Here is a 20,445-nt window from a genome sequence, read left to right on the forward strand (position 1 = left end):
CGCTCCCGCGGCATATGGAGGTTCCCAGGCTAGGGGTTGAATCGGAGCTGTAGCCACCAGCCTACGCCAGAGCCACAGCAACGCGGGATCCGAGCCACGTCTGCAACCTACACCACGGCTCACGGCAACGCCGGATCGTTAACCCACGGAGCAAGGGCAGGGACCGAACCCGCAACCTCATGGTTCCTAGTCGGATTCGTTAACCACTGCACCATGACGGGAACGCCTTTTTTTTTTTTTTTTTTTTGTTGGTGTTTCTAATGTATATTAAATGGTGCTGGAATAATTCTTCTGTAGGTGGTTCCACTGCCAGTGTTGACAGTTGGATGGGTGTCAGGCAGAATTGCTCTTCAGGGCCAAGCAGATTGCAACAAGTCGGATTGGCAAGTGGCACCTATTCGCCTCCCTGTGTGCTCGGCTTCTCTCCCAAGCGCTGAGCTGGTGACTTGTCCCCAACTTGACATGCCCTTACACACCCACATGCCTTGGCTGTGCCCTGTGTTTTTCTGGGACGTGCTCCCCATTGCCTCCCCAGGATGCATTCCCACTTACTCCTCAGGCTCAGGTTCAGATGCCCCTTCTGTCCAACCTCCTCACAGCCATTCTCCCCACTCCAGAGAGCTGCTCCATCACGTGCCATGTACCAGCCTTGACCGGTTGTTTGGGAATTAACTACTTTAATAGCTCTCTTCTCCTTCAGCCTTTAGATCTCTTAAGGGCAGAGTGCTTGATTCACTTGTGAATCTTTAAGGAGCCTAATCTCGGGCTTGGCATTGGTCTCGGCTTTGATTTCACTTCCTTGGCAAAGTCATTCTTGTTCTCCCAGGCTGAGCTAACAGTACTTCTAAAGGACCTAATAGGTACCTGTTTCAATATCTCCACCAGTGGGCTACACGCTCCTGGAGAGCCAGCCTGTCTTTTTGAGTTGAAGATACATTACGCAAGGCATGTAGCAAACATTCAATAAGAGAAAAAATTAAATTATTGCACCCAGTGTACAGGAATATTGGGGCCGTTATGTATCCGAAGTATAAAATACCCTTCTCTTTGGATACAAACTTTCAAGGGGATAAAATTGGGTTTAAGTTTGGATGATGCTGGTTATCCTGAGTAATGCTGTCATAAAGCAGTCACCTAGGGTGAGGGCTTGGGGTGGTCCCTAAAATTACAGGAAATTGATGAAAACGTATGCATTGTGAGTGTCAGAGGGCCCTTTGCATAAACGGTGGAATTACCTGAGGCGTGACATGAGCCGGTCTGGTCTCAGAGAACCAAGGCTGGGACACGGCCTGTCACTCCTCATTTAGCATCAAAAGCCATCAGGAAGCTCTGCCGGGACCCGTCCAGTCCTCTCCAACCTACCCCCCCCAAGAAAGGCCCTGGTCCTGTCTCTGCAGCACCAAAGGTTGGGATTGGACAGTGTTCATGGAAGGGAGAGGTTTCAGAAAGCTAGCTCTATGCCGTCAGGGACCAGCACTGTGTTGTCCTGGGGGGCAGGGGTGGGGACGTAACATCCAGGTGCCCTCTGTTAGTGATGCCATGGCCCTGACCGTCGCTGTGTTTGCCTGGGGAAAGGCTAACAGCACCTTTTATTTTTTAAGTTTTATTGAGGTATAGTTGGCTTGCAAGGTTGTGGTCGTTTCTACTTTGCAGCAAAGTACTCAGTCCTACATATACACACACCCGCTTTCTCTCTCAGCCTCTTTTCCCACCTAGATGATCACAGCATCCTGGGGAGAGTTCCCAGTGCTGTACAGCAGGTCCCCGTTGGCCAATCATTCCATAGACCTCAGTACGCACCTGCAGTCCCACACCCCCAGTCCCTCCCCTGCATCCCCCATCTGCCCCCTTTGGTAATAGTACCCTTAATTTTGCACAAGCTTGGAGCCTTCAGGGCTTACTAGCCCCAGAGGGGGCATATTTTTCTAACTCAGCACAAGAACACTGTACAGGCAAGCAAAGGCTCTGGATAGAACAACGGAGAGAAGCCTGCTCTCTTCTCAAAGATAGCAGCTAAATGGGGTACGCAGGCACGCCCGATGTCAGCAGCTCTTGGTGGTCCAGTGTCAAGGAAACAGCACCATCCCAAGGTCAGATAGCTGGCTTCTATTCCTTTCAGTGCCCCTGGCTCATTAGATGAACTTAATGAAATACCTCCAGGCCTGACACTTGTTTTTGCTGTGTTGTTCTTCTCTTCTCTCAGTTGGTTCCATTTAGCCTCAGATTTCAGCTAAAATATCTCTTTGTTGGTTGACCCCTGTGACCCTCTAAGCCAACTCAGATCCCTCTATTAGAATCTTTCATGCACTGTATTCTTCCTTCTTAGCCCTTAAATGTTAATTTTTTGTTTGATTATTTAATGTCTGTCTTCCCAAGAAATGTTCAAATCTGGTCTATGTTGTTCACTGAGATAGCCCTGGTTTCCAGTATAACACCTTAAACAGAAAATACCCATCAGGAGTTCCTGTTGTGGCTCAGTAGAAACGAATCTGACTAACGTTCATGAGGATGCAGGTTCGATCCCTGCCTAGCTCCGTGGTTTAAGGACCCAGCATTGCCATGGGCTGTGGTGTAGGTCACAGATGTGGCTCGGATCCCACGTTGCTAGGGCTGTGGTGTAGGCAGGCGGCTACAGCTCTGGTTTGACCCTTAGCCTGGGAACCTCCATATGCCACGGATGCAGCCCTAAAAAGACAAAGAAAAAAGGAAAGTATCCATCAATACATACTGAATTAATGAGTTAATAAGTAATTTTGAGAAGTGTGGACTCACGTAATACTCCCATCAGATATCATCTGTGTGACTCTGACAAATGAGCGATACCATATTAATCTCAGATTCCTCACCTGTAAAACTGAGACATAACTTCCTGCCTCTTTATCTGCCCTATGTTAAGGATATAGGATGTAACAGATAAAATCCCTGATAAAGAACCTTTAACGTGTGCCATGTTCCTAGCAGTTGAGAAGTTGTGCCTCTGTCTTCATTGGCAGAAGCCAATGAATTTGACTTTGGGTAGAGGAGACACAGATTATGAAAGACAGTTTGACCCAGGCTGGGAAGAGGAAATGAGGGCCTTCTCCCAGATGCCATTCTAGTCGGGTAAGAAGATGCACGAGAGTAAGAGGAACATGGCATGCCTCCGTTCCTGTGAACGTTTCCATACATATCTGAGGGTCGTCAGAGTTCTTTCTTAGCAGTCTGGGTTGGAAATCTCATAGGAAGATTTCGATATGTCTATTAGTGTTTAAAAGCTTTGGGATCAGATAGAACTGGGTTTGGGTTTTGGATTGCTACTTAAAAGCTATGTATCTCTAGAATCTTGGAAATATTTCACAGTGTCTTTATGCCTTGAATCCACTGTCTACACAATAGGAATGATGTTAGCACTCAGGGTTGTTAGGGGGACTGGATGAAAAATAAGTGCAAACAGTACAGTATCTTGTATATACTAAGTGAACAATAAATGGTAGACTTGTCCTGTTCTATCCTGTCTACTCTACCTTGGATGGTTCCAAGGAGGGGTGACAGTTAGCCATGCAAGCAGCATTAGGGACTATAATAGCAGAAGTCATTGTCTAATAGGCTACTGTTGCTAACTCTGGCCTGGTATCCAACTAGATGGACTACGTCACCGAAGCTGTTGGGAGGCTGCCATTATTATCCTAATTGTCTCTAAGGGAATACAAGGATGGGGAAGTTAAGTCATTTGCCCAAATCATAAATGAGGTGGAGCAAGAACTTGAACTCAGGGACGTGTGACTTCCAAGTGTGTGCTTTTGACTTTTACCTTCCTTGCACCGGCACAAGTTCATAGCTTCTACTGATGAAAAGCCTCGGTCAGGCAAGGAACCCTGCCGTCACCAGCCTGTTTGTGCACAGACTCACCTGTGTCTGCTCTGCTTCCCCCACCGGTCTCTAGATTTCCCCTTGACCCACATCGAAGTGCTGGCTACAGAGTGCCTTATGGAGGTTCCCAGACTAGGGGTTGAATCCGAGCTTCAACTGCCGGCCTGAGCCACAGCCACAGCAACATGGGATTCTGAGCCAGATCTGCAACCTACACCACAGCTCACGGCAATGCCGGATCCTTAACCCACTGAGCAAGGCCAGGGATCAACCCCGCAACCTCACAGTTCCTGGTCGGATTCCTTTCTGCAGCGCCGCAACGGGAACTCCCAGAGTACCTTCTTAATCCTTGGCAGAAGGTGAGCTGACAGGGCTGCAGAATTAAATACAGGATGCCTCATTCAATTTGGGTTTCAGATAAACAGTGGGTAAATTTTTTTAGTTTATACTGTCTGTCCCACATATTTCACAGGATGTATTTTACTAAAAGAAGTCTTGTTTGTTTAGCTGAAATTTAAACTACACTGGGGAGCCTGTACTTTGATTTGCTAATAAGGTAGCCCCACCTGGAGAGGCCCTCATCTGTGTTTTCTTAGCTAAAACTTCAGATCAGAAAGTAAAGGACAGGACTATGGAGGGTACAAGAAACGATTCAAAGGTAGTGTGTGAGAAGTTAAAACCGTTCATGGAAAGGGCAAGTCACAAAAAGCCCCAGGTCCTCTCTAATAGCTCCTCTGGGGCATAGGTCACCCCTGCGTTCCCATGAGCATATCCTGCACCTCCTTGCTCACTGTTGGTTACCTCCACATCGAGTTGCAGAGCAGCCCTGGAACAGATGCAGGTGGCTGCAGGCAGGGCTCCCATTCCCATGGCATCCATACGCTGGGGAGAGGCTCGAGTCTTTGTCACCCTAAACATCCATGCACACCTTATAACTTACTCAATCCTCATGCCACCCATCAATGTATTAACTTCTTATCCATGGACATTTCTGGAGCCTGCACTACTTGCCAGGTGTTCTGCTCGGCACCAGGGACAACACGGTGCAAAACACCCATCCCTGACCTCGCCTTTGTTAAGGAGGCAAACCTGTAAGCAAACAGCTTGAATTTAAATATGAGACATGCTAATAGCAGCGTGAACAGATTGCCGTGGAAGGCTCTCAGGGAGGGGTCCCATTGCCTGGGGAGGCCATCCCGGAGGGATCATTTGTTTGGGGCCTCGGAAAGTGTGTTTGCAGGTATGCACGGTACCAGCGAGGAATGGAGAGGGCACTTGAGGAGGAATGGCATCTGCAAAGGCACAGAGGCATGGAGGAGCCAAGCGTATTGCTAAGAATGAACCTCACATTCCTGAGTGCTGATATTACAAGTGAAAATTAAAGTGAGCTAACTGAATCCTGCAATACATTTTAATTCATGCATATGCTAGGAAGGAGTAACAAAGGCGGGGGCGGGGAGGGCGAAGAGGAAACAGCAAAGGCCAGGGGGAGTAAGAAATCGCAGACCAGCACCCATCTTCCCTCTGCTCTGGGTCCCTAGCACAGCCTCAGATAAGCACATGGCCATCCATTCAATTACCCAAAGGCAAGTTTTCTTGGACTCTTTTTTCACCCCAAAACCCATTCGCTCACAAAGTCCTATCAATTCTCCTTTCAGATGACCTTCAGAATTCTCATCATTTCCACAGTAGGTGTCATAGTTTGGGCCATTGTCTTGACTATGGCAGCAGCAATCTGGTCTTCCTGATGCAGGGCTCCCCCATCTCCCACCGTCACTTCCTAGACCTTCGATGTATTTACACCCTCTGTCATTGCCCATCTCCAGTCATTCCCACGCCTCCTTATTGCACACACCTAAAGCCCTTCATTTTACTCGTAGTCAGTAGGTCTCGTGCTATTTTAGTCATTGTGTAGAATAAGTCTTAGAGCACAGGTTCTGCAGATGGATGGCCGGATTCCATTTCTGAGCTCATGAGGGCTACTGTTTACCTGGCATGCTCACGTTGCTTGTTTATATTCTGTCCGCTAGGAAGCATCAGTATTGGTACTCTCTTCGTTATATCAGAGCATACCCTTCCAGTTCCTGCCAGTGTGCTTTGGCAAGCTGGTCATACTCTCCAGACCTCACTTCGCCATCTTCAGTATGAAGATACCAAAGAGCGGCAGCCTTACAAAGCTTGTATCGCACACACGAGCTCCTGCTACAAAGAGCTGAGCACAGTGTGGCTTTATTCCTTTGCCTTCTCACCTCCCACTACCCTCGAAGCCCCTCACTTCCTGTCCCACCTTGCTAGGCATGCCTCCAGACTGTTACTTATCACGTCACCCTGTTGGTTTTGCAAGGACAATCCAACCCCCCGCCAGGTCACCTCGAAAGAGCACATCCTTCAGAAACACGTTGTGATCACATCCCTGACCTAATTCGTGGCCGAATTAATCACTTCTGTGGGCTTACACGGCGCACACCTCCATTAGAGTATGCATTGCTCCACCAATTACTGTTTCATTAGGCTACATGTTCTTCAAGCATGGGCTATGCCTTATTTATCCTCAAATACCTGTTGCCTACTGCCATGACCAGCAAGTAGACAGTGATGAATAAATGCAATGAGTGTTCAGTGGATGCTCATTAAATGTGCGGATGGATAAATGGGGCCAGTGATGGAGATGACTCAGAAGCCCCACTGGGCCAAAGCTCAGACCAAGAGACCAGGTATAAACAAGGAAGGTTAGTTAAGTGTCTAGTGGCTTTTGTTTTTCTAGCAACTGGAATTATGGCAGAGGGTGGAGGCAACATTCCAGAAGAGACACTTGGTCATGCCTTTGGCACATCAGATGGAATGAGGGGGACTTAAAAAAATTAAGCATAAATTAAATATGTGGATATAGTGATTTTCCCCTTAATTATGAAGACCCTAGTACTAAATTCAAAGTGTAAAAATTTCTATGCCTGATATATATAATTTATATATGTCAGATACATGGAAAATTAATACTTAAATCATGAGATTTTTATGGTATTAAATGTGGTAGTGGATACAGAATTGATTTGTAGACTAGAAATTAGTCTAGTTTAAATTATAAATAGGTAACTATCAATTGAAGAAAAATTGATTAAAGGAGGTTTATCTATTTATTGAGTCAATAATGAAGATAAAATAGATCTATAAGAATATTCATTTAATCCAAAAGTCAGAAAAAAGGAAGGGAAAAGAAGGAATTGATGGAATCCAAATAAAACATTTCAGAACATTGCAGATTTTAACACAAGCATGTTAATAATTATATTAAATTTAAGCAATATAAGCCAATCAAAATAAAACAGGATTGTCAGACAAGACAATACTGTATATAGAAAGTCTCTTTAAATATAAAGACATAGATGAGAATAAATGAATGCAAAAACATGTATTATCAAACAGTATTCAAAAGAAACCCGCAGGGGAGTTCCCACTGTGGTGCAGGGGATTAAGAATCCAACTGCAGTGGCTATGGAGATGCAGGTTCTATCCCTGGTCTGCTGCAGCTGTGGCTTGGGTTCAATCCCTGGCCCAGGAACTTCCATATGCTGTGGGTACAGCCATAAAATTAAAAAAAAAATCTAGAAGGTTATATTAATATCAGAAAATGTAGTATTCAAAACAAACAATATTACGAGAGATAAAGAGAGCCATTGCATAATCTTAAAAGAATTACTTCATTAAGAAGATGCAACAGTCCTACACGTGTATGCAACTAACAACTGAGCCTCAAAACCTATATAGCAAAAACTGACAAGTAAGAAGAAATATAAAAATCCGCAGTTGTAGATGAAGGCTTCAACACTAGTTTCTCACTGTTTGATAGAACAAGAAGACAGAAAATCAGGGAAGATGCAGAAAACCTGAATACCACTATTAACCAAATCGACCTAAGTTACGTTATGAAATATGATACCCCAAACAGTGACTACACATATTTTTTTGTTTGGAAGGGAAATATTGTTCAAGATAGGCTTTATTGGATCATTAAATAAGCCTTAACCCTTTTAAGAGAATTGAGATAATACAAAGTATACTTTTTACTATAATGGGCTCAAATTATAAATCAAATAATCAGATAAATCAAAAGTCTCTAAATATTTAGAAATTAAATTTTAAAAGTTAAAAATCCATAGGTTAAATAGAATGTCCCAACAGATAATGAAATGTATTTTGAATTGGATAAAAATATATGAAAATTTGTGGGAGCTGCTAATTCGATGCTTAGCAGCAAATATATAGCATTAAGTATTTGTATTAAAGGAGAGGAAAATGAATGACTTTGGCTTCTACCAACTAGAAAAAGAGAAAGTTAAATTCAAACAGACGAAATAGCAATAATGATAAAAGCATGAATCAATTAAATCAAAAAGAGAGAAAAATCAATAAAATCAGAATATGGCCCTTTGAAAAATGTAATAAAATTGATAAACATCTAGTCACACTTGCCAGAGAGAGATTACAGATGCAAATTACTAATACCAGGATTGACGAAGGGATATCATTATAGATCCTAGAGTTATTAAAAATAAGAAATTATATAAAAAACTCTCTGCCCAAAGATGTGATGACTTAGATGAAATAAATTCATTCCTGCCACAAACTGAAAATGATGATTCAAAGAGTATGGAACTATTCAATAGGTATGGAACTATTCAAATAATAGTTAGAATAATTCCGTATATATTAAAGAGTGAAATCTACACTTTAAAACTTTTCAGTAGAAGGAACTCTAGGTAAACAGATAATTTCAACTAGTAAATTCTAGTGAACAAATAATAGACCTACAGAAGACTCATCAGAATGCAAAAGAGGAGGTAACTCTTCCCCCATGACTTAAGAGCCTTATTGAGGTAAAATTGACATACCATACAATTCAACCATTTAAAGTATACAGTTCAGTCTTTGAGTATATTCATGGAGTTGTCATAATCAATTTTATTACTCCATCATTGTCCCCGCAAAGAAAGCTACACCCATGAGCAGCCACTCCTCACCTCTCCCTGAACCTTCCTCTTCAGCCCTAGCCAATCTTTAATCTGCTTTTAGTCTCTAGATTTGCCTATAATAGGCATTTCATATAATGATAATCATACAATATGTTGCCTTTTGTGCCTGGTTCCTTTCATTTAGCATAACATTTTCCAGGTTTATTCGTGTTGCAGCATGTATCACATTTTATTCATTTTTATTACCAAATAATATTCTAATACATGGATATAATGAATTTTATTTATCCATTCATCAGCTTATGGAAATACGTGTTGTTTCCATTATTTATCTATGGCTAATGCTGCTGTGAACATTCTTGCACAAGTGCTTAAAATGGATACATGTTTTTATTAAATAAATCAATTGCATATTTCTGTGCTTGAAAAGAATACATAGACATTGAAGTTAAAATACATCATTTTTCAATAGCACCAAAAAACATAAAGACTTAGGTATAAATCTAATAAAATATGTGCATATTATGTGTGATGATAGCTATTCAGTTTTGCTGAAATTTTTTAAATGACCAAGGTAGACATTATATTCTTTTCTGTATTGTCTTACAGCTTTAAAAATGTTTTATTAAAGTGTAGTTGACATACAGTATTGTGTCAATTTCTGCTGTACAGTGAAGTTACTCAGTTGTGTGTGTATATATATATATATATATATATATATATATATACATTCTTTTTTAAATATTACTTTCTATCATGGTCTATCCCAGGAAATTAAATATATAGCTCTCTATGCTATATAGTAGGACTTTATTGTCTATCCATTCCAAACATAATCATTAGCATCTACTAACCACATATTCCCAGTCCAACCCACTCCCTCCCCCTCAATCCTTGGCAACCACAAGTCTGTTTTCTATTTCTATGAGTCTATTTCTGTTTTGTAGATGGATTCATTCATGCTATATGTTAGATTCCACATATAAGTGATACCATATGGTATTTGTCTTTCTCCTTCTGACTTACTTCACTTAGTATGATAATCTCTGGTTGCATCCATGTTGCTGCAAATGGCATCATTCACTCTTTTTTATGGCTGAGTAGTATTCCATTGTATGTGTAGGTACCACATCTTCTTAATCCATTCATCTGTCAATGGACATTTAGTTTGTTTCCATGTCTCGGCTACTGTGAATAGTGTTGCAGTGAACATAGTGGTGCATGTACCTTTTTCAATAAAAGTTTTATTGAAAAAAGAAATATCCAGATTATATGCCCAGGAGTGGGATTGCTAGGTCAAGTGGTAGTTCTATATTTAGTTTTCTGAGGTACCTCCATACTGTTTTCCACAGCGGTCGTACCAATTTACATTTCTTTAAACAGCGTAGGAGGGTTCCCGTTTCGCCGCAGCCTCTCCAGCGCTTGTTATTGGTAGACTTGTTAATGACAGCCATTCTGACCGGTGTGAAATGGTACCTTAGTGGTGTTGAGCACTTTTTCATGTGCCTACTGGCCATCAGTATGCCTTTGGGAGAAATGTCTATTTGGGTCTTCTGTCTAGTTGTTGATTCGCTTGTTTTTTTTGCTGTTGTTGTTGAGTCGTATGAGTTATTTGTATAATTTGGAGATTAAGCCCTGGTCAGTTGCATTATTTGTAACCATTTTATCCCATTCCATAGGTTGTGTAGACTTATTATGTTCTTGTATTGGAATACTGAATATGGCTAAAATGGCAATTTTTCTCAAAGTGAAACAACTGAACACTGAAACAACAACTTTAAAATTTATATGAAAGGGCAAAGAACCAAAACGATCAAAGCAATTTTGGAAAAAAGAAGAAAAAAATTGAGGAGTCACTCCAGCTCAGTTTAAGACTTATATAAAGCTCAGTAATTAAGATAATTTGTTGAAGAAAGGATAGGCATGTCCACGGAACAGAGTAGAGTTGAGAAATATAATCACATTTACATGGGCAATTGATCTTCAACAAAGATGCAGCGGTCATCCAGTGGTCTTTTCTGTGCTGGATACTGAGAAAATTGAACATCCATATCAAAAAAAGAAAAGAAAAGAAAAGAAAAAAGTCTCATCTATCCCTTGTACAATATATAAAAATTAATTCAAAATGTGTCACAAACTTACATATAAAAGCTTAAACTCTAAAATTTCTAGAAAAAATATAGAGGGAAATCTTTTTGTTCTTGGGTTAGACAAAGATTCCTGAGCTATAACACCAAAAACCCAATCCACACATATAAAAAGACACTATGAAGAAAAAAAGCAAAACAAGCTCACTGGTAAGAATGTAAAATGGGAAAACGATTTTTTCAGTTTCTTATAAAGTAACTTACATGCTTAACCATATGACCCTGAAATCCCACTCCTCAGAACTCAAGTGAAATGAATACTTAAGTTCATACAAAAAAAAATACATAAATGTTTATAGTGGCTTTATTGGTCATAGCTCAAACCTGGAGAGAATCCAATGTCCCTCAACTGGTGAATATGGATAAACCAACTGTGGTATATCCACGTAAGGGAAGACTACTCAGAACTAGTAGGAATGATCTGCTGATAGAGGCAACTGTGTACTGCGTAATTCTAATTTCATTTCTGTGGCCTTAGGTACAGGACACAGACCTCTGGTTGCCAAGAATTGATCAGAGAGGGGAGGGCTTGCTATAAATAGGCATGTGGGAATTTTCCAGGTGATGGACATTTTATGTCATGCGTATGGTTGTATTTATAATTACTATTATGTTTAGTATAACTCACAGAACTTCATGTTAAAAAGGTAAATTCAAACTGTGTGTAAACTATACCTTAATATTTCACTGTCGGTAAATTATATCAAAATAAGGAAAATTAAAGAAATAGCCTTATGCACGGTTGTGGTTGAGTAGCTAGTGTGTAGAGGGGGTGACAACTTACATTGGTAGGTATTCCAGCTGTGCAACTAACGTGTTTGTCCTGTCTCTGGGCCCAAGTTTCTCCATTTTTCCAAAGAGAATGTGGAATTGGATAATGACTAGAATAAAACGCCTTCTAGCCTGGGCCTTTTTTGATGACTGAAGAGGCAATTTCTTTGGTTGTTTTTATATTCCCTTCATCTTTGAGATCGGGCACTTTGATTGAGGTCTGGGCTGGGCCCGTGTTCTGAGGCATTATCATACATTACAGGTAGGTGTGTGTTGGGCATGTCAAGGGCTGCAGTTAATCTGGCCACCACCCTCTATACTTCATGTGCTTCCTTTACCAAGCTATTTATGGATGAGCCATGAACAGCTGCCATCAATAGTTACCCAGAGCAGTGTCATAAACAAAGCAAAGCAAACCATTTATCTTGGACACTGCTGGGCATCCAGTTTTCTGTCTTTCTTGATAGAATAGTTCATACAGTTTAGTAAGACTAATCCCTATTTCTAAGGCTCTCTCCCATGTGAGAACTCATGCATTCATAACAATTACCCTTCCTGAAATGTAGGTCAGGATGGGTATATTATTAAAAAGAAAAAAAAAAAAAAACCAAAACCAAGCTAATGATAACAAAGACAAAGTGAGATAAACTAAGGTGTAGGCACTTTAATTCACCAATCTGATTACATGCTACTAGTAAGGGAGAGCTTAGACTGGAACTCAGTTCTAGCTAATGCAAAAGCCAGTGATAATAATGCATTTTACTTGTTTCTAGTCTGAAATATGGGAACTGGGTTATTTCTCATAAAGTTATTTATTCATTCTTGCATTGACTCTTTGATCACCAAAAGCTTTCTGACCTATACTCAGGAGAGGGGACTTCATATAAAGTAAACTTTCAGAGTCATCACTGGAAAATAAAGCTGTTAGCATAGAAGCCACTATTCAAGGACAGTGGATGGGATTAGATAAGTATTTATGCTGGAACTTGAGAAATATCACCATGCAGGGATCCCAAAAAGCATGAAGGTCCTGTAGGAGAAGTGTAGAAAAAGCTATCAGAAAGAAGGAAAACAGGATATTTCGATGCTACAGAAACTAAGTGAAGAGAAGCTTCATGGAAGGGGGAACTGTTCTGCTGTGGCTCACAGATGTGGCTCACAGATCAAGGAAGATAAGGGTAGGGATATTTTATAAATCCAGTGGCAAGGAGGTCTTTGGCCACTTGCAGGAGGAGTGCCATTGGTGTTGTGGTGGTGAGCTTCATTACGTGGTGTGAGAGACTTAAGGAACTAGATTTCATGAGGACAGGCATCTCTCAGAGCTGGTTATCTGTGAAACACGGGTGTTGACAGACCCACTCCATTTCAGAAATACATGACCTGGAAAGGACTTTAATATGAAGCAGAACTTATGTGCCATCATAATCCTGGAACAGCGAGGAGAAAGAGAAAAATCATCTTCTATTCTGGCTAATCCTGCCATTTCCGTTTTAGATGTCCCATTGAATCTGTCACTGTATATTATAAAATGATTGAAAGTTTCATGTGATTGGAAAGGCTAAAGTCAGGGCTATAATTATTCTCAAAGGTGGCATTCAGCACTTTAGGTGCTTAGAGCCTCATTCTACTGTTCCTACAGGTGTGCACCCAGACTCAGCTTTTACTTGTCTAAAGAGGGGCAGTTCAGTAGCTCTTTGGGCAACACAGTGATTGCTCCATGGCATAGGGTTTTTATTGAACTCAGGTCCCACTGCTTGCAAATCAACACCCAAGAGGCAAGTGTTGAGAGAAATGGAAAATGGTTTAGTCAGAAAGCCAGCAATCTGGGTAGAAGGCGGACTCAGTGTCCCCAGAAACCAACTCTCAAGATTCTGCTCAGCCACAAAAGTTTTTAAAGGGAAAAGGGGACGTGATCTCAGTTTATCACTGAGATAAGGGTTAGAGCCATCACATACCCCACTGGGTGTAGACTCGTCCACTTCCTGTGATCTTTCCTTAGATGCTGTCTTGTTTACACAGTTTGTTCACACAGTTTGTTTTCAAGATGACCGAAGGGGAAGCTAGGGAAGAGAGCTGATCATCTGTTAACTACTTTTTCTTCATTTCTACTTCTTAGATCTACAGAAAGAACCAACAGGTTAGACAAGGTATTGTGTGATCAAAAGATGTGAAAGTTGTGCTGGGGCCAGAGATGAGTAGAGCATGGGGGTGCCTGGTTAAGATTAGTTACAAGGTATCTCTGCTAAAGTGACTGGAGAAAAGGTGCCTCCTGCAGAGAGCTCTTTCCTGCCAAAAGTTGTTTAAAACCCCCATTCGTCAGAATATCATTCTCTTTCTAAGTGGTTGGGGCAAAGGTCCATCTTCTGGAACTTCTCGATGCTGACATGGGGCACTGTCTTCCTAGAGTGGAAGACGTTGCCGTGGGTCTGGGTAGCATCTCTTTGCTCGCAGCTTTCGTTGGTTGTTTACATTTACAGCAGAAAAGGCTACAATTATTTTGATGCCCACCAAAATATAGATTATTATGAACAGTAGTGTTAATGCCACTTCCTTAAGGCCAGTTCTTGAAATTGTACTGGCCATAGACTCAGGACTGCTCAGGATGGAGCAGGTTACGTCATGGCTGCAGTGTGGTCATCATGCAGTTAGCTTTGTCTCTCTTTTGGCAGGTATAGTGTGTATAAAATGAGTCAGGAATGTGTGTCAGACACCAAAAAATTCTGTGACTCTATCTTCCTAATTGTTAACTGTTTTAGCCTACTCTTTTGTGATGTGGGGGGCCTGGGAAATCACAGCTTTTCTACAAAGAAGAGGTGCAGACATGGAAGGGACTCTGAACTTGGGGGAGACAGGGGTTTTGCAGAATACTGCTTGGTTCCAGGTTCTCAGGTCACATAGAAATAGGGTTGGTTGCTGCTCTACCAGTGATATCTCAGGCAAGTTATTTAAGCTCTCTAAATCTGAGTACCCTCCCCTGCTGCCCCCACTGGTGAATTCTACCAACCATTTAACCAGAAACATTGAAGAAATTCTCCACAGTTGCTTCCAAAAAATATAAGCAGAAAACATTTCCAAACTAATTCTATGATACCAGCATTATTCTAATATCAAAAGAAAGACATTACAAAAAAGAAAAATTATATACCAATACCTCTTAAACACAGAGGCAAAAATCTCAATAAAACATTGTCAAATATCCTCTAATAATGTATTAAAGTAATTATGCATGATGACCAGGTGTGATTTATTCCATAAACCTCAATTTTCCTATCTTTAACATAGAGATTATAATACTTAGCTGTCAGACTTGTCAAGAGATGCAAGCATGATGACATGTGAAAAGCAAACACAGCCTCTGGCACAGAGGATGTTAAAAACGGATAGGCATTTGTTATTGTTTCTTTTTGACAACTTGGACTGGTGGAATAGTTCTTAATGGTTTTGGTGTAAAATGCTTCCCTCTAATTCTCAAATATTGGCCCTAGTTTTTGCTCCTAGGCCTGAGGATCGAGTCCAATTGACTTTCCTGTAACAGCCTTTCATCATTAAATATCCTCTCCTTGGTGGCGAACCTCCCAGCGTCTTCAAACCTTCCTCAAGGTCATGTTTTAAAAGGCTTTCTCCATCATTGTTGCTTTTTTTTTAAAATTTGATCCAAGGTGCCCCTATTCCTTCAGAGTGAAGATAGTTGAAGGATTATTAGTGACAAAGGGCATAATTTATAAGTGTGGTTGGAAGTAGGGGGGAGTGGGCAGGTAAAGGGCATGGGTGGTTGAGGAAACAGCAGGCACAGGTAGCAGGTGGAACATGATGGGTTTTATACTCAGAGATGGGGAAGAGTTAATTTGCAGTGAGGCTGTGGGATGGGAAGTATTTGAAATTAAACTTGAGAATATAGGTTAGGGGATCAGATCAGGGAGAGGCTTAAATGCCTTTCTAAGGAATTAACTCTATTCAGCTGACAACAGAGATCCCTCCATGTTTGTGGAGTGAGGGTGAGCCACGGTCAGACTGTCATTTTGCTCCATTATTTTTGGAAGTGGTGTGACATACGCATGAGCAGTACTGAGAGGGAAGTTTAGAGTCATGGACACCAACATTTAAAAAAGAAGAAGGATCTCAAATAGACAACCTGACTTCAACCTCAAGGAACAAAATAGATCAAACTAGACCAAAGACAGAAAAAGGGAAAAATTGAGTAGAAATAAATTAAAAATAGAATAAAAATAGAAACAAATCAACAAAACTAAGAGGTTTTTTTAAAAGGAAACAAAATGGATAAACTCTTAGCTAGAAAAAAAAAAAAGAGGAGACTCATATAGATAAAACCAAGAATGGTGAGTCTGATTTTTTTTTTTCATTTTTGTTTTCATGCATTTTTTCTCTCCATCATAAAATCACTGAATCACATAATCTTATTGTTGCAGTGGACCGTAAAATCCATCTAAACCAATTTCCTAACTATATAAGAAATCTTCCTCGGAGATGCCTGAGATTATCATCTACTTTCTAATTTGATATAAAAAAAACCTCTTTTCAAAAAGAAAAAAATTCAAAAGGCAACTCACTCATGACCTGAGCCAATAAAATACTCCTACTTTATTCACAGAAATCAACACTGACTGGGTCACCATGCTGTACAGTAGAAAAAAAAATGTATTGGGGAAATAACAATAAACAAATTTTTTTTTAAGAATGGCATAGCAAAGGACACCTCAGAAATAAAAAGGATCATAAGAGACTACTAGAAACAAATATAAACCAATAAACTCCATAACCTAGAAGAAATGGATACATTCCTGGAAACATGCAATGTATCAAAACCCAATCAAGAAGAAGTAGGAAGCCTGAATAGACCAGTAACAAATAAGGTGATTGGATCAGTAAACAAAAATCTTCCAACAACAACAAGGACAAAAATCCAGGACTAAATGGCTTCATGGGTGAATTCCACCAAACATTTAAAGAGCATTAATATGAATCCTTCTTAAATTTTTCCAAGAAATTGAAGAAGGGGGGAACATTCCCAAGCTAACTGATGAGACCATTATCACCCTTATACCAAAACCAGACAAAGACACAAAAAGAAAGCAAAACTGTAAGCAAATATCCCTAATGCACATAACAGAGAACAAAACGGGGGCTGTTGGCAAAGGAAAATGGGGGGACACTGGTCAAGGTGGACAAACTTTCAGCTCTGCAGTTTGAGTAAGTTCTGGATATCTAATGTATAGCACTGTGCCTGCAGTGAACAGTTCCGTATTGTATACTTTAAATGTGCTGAGAGGGTAGGTCGTAAGTGCTCTCACCACGTATGAAAACAGTGGTAATTATGTAAGATGATGGGTATGTTATTTATTTGATGGTGGTGCTGGTTTCACAGTGTATCCATGTAGCATCATGAAGTTGCATGCCTTAGACATGATCTTGTTCTGTCAGTTACACCTCAGTCAAGCTAAAAAGATCATGGTTCCACAAAAAGTAATAACTACAAAGTTTTAAGGAGATATTAATGAGAAGTTTAACTGTATACATACAAACTATATATAGTCATACAAAGACTGCGAAAACCCATGAACTACATGGCCGAGTAGAACCTTTTTTTTTCTTTTTTCTTTTCTTTTTTTTTTTTTTTTTTTTATGGCTGTGCCTATGGCATATGGAAGTTCTCAGGCTAGGGATTGAATTGAAGCTACAGTCCTTGGCCACAGCCACTGCAATGCTGGATCCAAGGTGCATCTGAGACCTTTGCCACAGTTTGCAGCAATGCCTGATCCTTGATCTGCTGAGCCTCAACAGGAACGCTAGAATCTTTATTTTGTTGCTTCAACTCTCCAAAGCAATTAAACACATAAACATTTTTTGAAATTTTATTGAAGTAGGATTGATTCACAAGGTTGTGGTAATTTCTTCTGTACAACAAGGTGATGCAGTTATAGATGTGCACACATCCACTCTCTTTCAGACTCTTTCCCCACTAGATCATCAGAGAATATTGGTCAGTGTGCACTTGCCAAGCCCAAACCCCAGTCCATCCCCCACCCCGACCTGTTCCCTTTGGTAACCATAAGTTTTTCAAAGTCTGTGAGTCTATTTCTGTTCTGCAAATACCTTCATTTGTACCTTTTTTTTCAAGATTCCACATATAAATGACATCATACATTTTTACAAATTAATAACTCTTACCCCCTCCCCTCCAAAGCAAACAAAAGACCAAGAGCCTTTAAACTAGAGATTTCTGGGTAAGTTTTGAAAATAGCTAACTTTCCATTAATGTTTCCTTTCATACTACAGCAACTTTAATTTATTTTAAAAATATATTTAAAACATTGTGAAAACATGTACCATATTAAACCTGTGTACCATATATTAAAGCCCTGTTTTAATTGATGGCTAATAATGACTAACAAGAGTAAGATAATGAGAACAATTAAGTTTCTGAAGAAATTTCTAGAGAATGTGATAATGAGATCAATGAAACAATTTCTCCTTATATAAAGGAGACCAGTTAATAAAGCTTATTTTGAATGTAGACAATGTGAAAATAGAAAAACACATTCTTCCTATGAAAAGTAACGTGTTGCATTTTCTACAGAAATAACTGTCCTGACCATTATATTGCTGGGAGGGGGGCGGGAGTAGAATGATATAGTCATCTTTTTCTCTCATCCTTCATATTTTGTCCTTTCTCTTTGCCTCGAAGACTCTCGCCTTGTCACCACAGTCAGCAGAACATGCATCCAGAAGTTCTTCTGTCTTTGGATCCTCGAGGTCTCTGACCTCTCCTCCCTTTCCCAACTCTAAGCGTGCTCCATCGTGCCCTCGTTTTCCTGCCCTCGGCCTCCTCCTCCTCTTCCTCATATTCTTCGGGTGGGGACCAGCCCTTCCTCCACCTTATCTTCATCGTGTTTACAATCGTCCTCATCCTTTTCCTCTTCAGAGCTGGAGTTCACTGTCTTTCCCACCAACTCCCTCTAAGTATGTTTGGCTGCGGCAGTGAGAAATACTTTTTCAGCTCTTAGGAGTGTGATCGCACAGTTAAACAAGCCATGACTTTTCTCTTTTTTAATATTTCCTAAATCATCATGCGTTCTTTTGAAGGCAGGCTGCAAGGCCTTAAGTCATTTCAGTTTTCTGAACATGGCCAGTGGGATCCTAAGAATAGTGGACTACATAGCATATCCCAAAGTGTGCTTCATAGAACACCAAGCATGTGTGCTTCTCCATGGAGAAAATGACAATAATAATAATAATAATAATAAAAGATCCGTGTAACCAAAGAAGTTTGGGGACTTATTCTCTGTCAGGAGATCACAGTATACTTTTACTGTATTAAAAGCTTCAAGAAGCTCTAAGTAAAATACCTACTTAAGTAGGTATAACCCAGCATTCCTGGCACTTAATTGACAAAGATTTCCTTCCTTCCTCCCTCCTTTCCTGTTGCCTTCTTTCCTTTCTTTCCTTTCTTTCTTTCTCCTTCCCTTTCTCTCCCTTTCTCTCTCTCTCTCTCCCTTTCTTTCTCCCACTTTGTCATTTGTTCTTTCTTTCTTTCTTTCTTTCTTTCTTTCTTTCTTTCTTTCTTTCTCCCCATCACAGTAATTTGGGCTCATGTTAGACTGACTCTTGGAGGCCATTTATGACCACTTCAGTTTGTGGCTCTATCTTAGAAAAGTCAGGAGAGAAGGAGGATTTTGCCAGGAGCAGTCCTCTATAGCTGCTGGTCAGGACATTCCCAGTGGTTATGGAGTTTCCCAAGAGGAGGCATCAAGGTTTAAGAAAAGGGCAGAGAATGAGGAGCACAGTACATAGGAGTCGTCTGACGTTGAGCAAGTCTCTGGGCCTCAGTTGCTGCCTCTGTCAGAGGGTGTGAGATCAGCCTGGTGGCTCTGTCATCGTCGGGAATGCGAGGATTATGTCCGAGCTGGGAATGCCTACTTGTCTGTGGGTGAGGAGAGGACCAGGTCTTGGCACCCATGAAGTTTAGAGATGAACTCTAGTGCTCTTCTTGTTTGAACTGGAGACAGTATTTTCCTCAGTGAAAGCTGGGCTTCCTCTCCCAGTGTAAGGAGTTGGAGAGTCCTATGCTTGGGATACTGACATACATGAAGTGCCCAAACCTGTCACACTTGCTTAGAGTACGGGTTTCAAAAATACGGTCACAATCCAGAATGAAGCCCAAAGCGTGTCTGAACAGGTATTTTGAGACTGTCTCTTCTCCTACGTAAATTTTCCAGGCTTCAATGTGAAGAAAAGAGGATTTCTTAGCAAGCTCTGGTGTACAGATGAACAGAAACTGTCTAAGCAGGTAGATCCTGGTTTGGTTCAGTGGGAAAGGAAGCAGATGGTGCTGCAGCAGCAGTTTCGGACGAGGATTCAACAGAGGAGGAGTGGGTGTGGAGAAAAGGCACTGAAATAATGGAGGAGAGGCTCTTGGTCCCATCCAAAGAAGTTCTCCTACACACTTAGACTCAAGACAGAGGCTCAGGTGCAAGAGCCACACAAGAGTCCTACTTGTCTGTGCAATGCAGTGTGATTTTTAAGAAGTTGGATTCTGAGAAAAGTAAACCCAGATCCAAACCTGGATTATTGAGACAAGGTTATGGAGAGGACATGACTGCTGGTTGAACTGAGAGCTGGACCCAGGCAACCAGAGGCCCCACGCCCTCTCCTCTTCCTTTGGAATGTCTCTCCACCTGCCATCCGCAGAG

This window comes from Sus scrofa, chromosome 2 (genome assembly GCF_000003025.6).
Source record: "Sus scrofa isolate TJ Tabasco breed Duroc chromosome 2, Sscrofa11.1, whole genome shotgun sequence".
NCBI lineage: Eukaryota > Metazoa > Chordata > Mammalia > Artiodactyla > Suidae > Sus > Sus scrofa.